The sequence below is a fragment of the Montipora foliosa genome, chromosome 3, assembly GCF_036669935.1.
Source record: "Montipora foliosa isolate CH-2021 chromosome 3, ASM3666993v2, whole genome shotgun sequence".
Lineage (NCBI taxonomy): Eukaryota > Metazoa > Cnidaria > Anthozoa > Scleractinia > Acroporidae > Montipora > Montipora foliosa.
In genome coordinates, this window is record NC_090871.1 from 8,400,782 (window position 1) to 8,402,220 (window position 1,439).

The following is a 1,439-nucleotide window of genomic DNA, read 5'->3' on the forward strand; positions in this document are numbered from 1 at the left end:
AACTTTTTCCCATGAGTGGGAAAATTTCCCATTTAATTCCCAAATAGGAATCTCGAAAAGTTTCCTGTGATACATACGTATAAACAACCTTCCTCAAGCGGAGCTAGCCACGCATTGAAAGCCGAGCTTGCTGACGCAATCTCACGTGATCTCCGAATGACGTAATGGTGAGGTAGAACTAATGTTATTTCTAATCATATATGAAGAGTTTCTTAGCATTCTCACTGACTTGTTGTCGTTTTTGGATTTATAATTAGGTGTGGCGTATGGCGCTCGTAACGCAAGCCTTCCTTTGGCTCGGTAACGTGCGAGACCAGTGAATAACCTAGGCTGATAAAGTCAATATCCAGTGAAACGAGCACAATTGACCGAGTCGGAAAATACTACAATGCTCTTTGTGGTACCATTGCAAGTCCCAAGAGAAACTGGAAATAATGCTTACGCATATTGTGGGGGGACAAACAAAGAGTATTATGGTATTTTTCGAAGTGGCCTATACACGAACTATTATAATATAATTGAAACTTGGAAAGCAAACCACCTGCTTAAATGCAAACAGCTTTTGCTAAGATTCCTAGAAACGTTAATAGAATTATGGCATATTTAATTCCCAGAAAGCTTTTTAATCGCATGATCTTGCCAGCGTAACATGTAGGTCATTCACGTGATCTTGCTTGCGTGACATGTCCAAAGAGGGGATTGAAGAAGGGGAACCTTTAAAATATTTTCCTCTTTGCTCCTTCTTAGTGAATGTCTGTGCTTTGACATTAGTAAATTTGCTTCAAGTCTTTCATTCAAAATTTCAATATTCGAAGCTAATCTTTGTCAAGGAAATTATAGTAAACATTTTAATGGAACAACAAGTTGACCCGAGTTCGCAGTGTTGATCCTCAGTCCTTCCCAGAAAGATCGTCATGACACCTGATCATTCCAAGAAACATCATGATGAAGTCTGCTTTGGCATTTCCTGGAAAGGCGGCTACAGCGAGCCCATAAACAATGCACAATGCGAAATGCTGTGTGTCATTTGCTAATGATTGTTAAGGAAATTACGGTCAACATTTCAATGGCTCATTCTAACCCGAGTTCGCAGTGTTCATTATTAGCTTCCCCTTTTGTGGCAGTTAAGTTGAGTCACTTCTGTCACGCAATCTCGAGAGACGGCCAAGGGAGGCCTTCCTCGGCCTTTTCTAAATTGCGTGACAAAACACGATGGACTGGAAAGCGCGCGACTCGTAATTTTTAAATTGCCAAAGAAATGGTGCCTAAAATGGGAAGTTCAATTAATGGCGAATTTACTTATGTTGAAACACGAATGTTCAACAAAAGGGAGCGAGGAGAAAATGGCACACCGTTCTCTTTCCTCAATCTCCATCTCCACCCCTGTTATGGACATTTCTCGGAATTAATATCGTCATAGATATATATATAGATAGTCT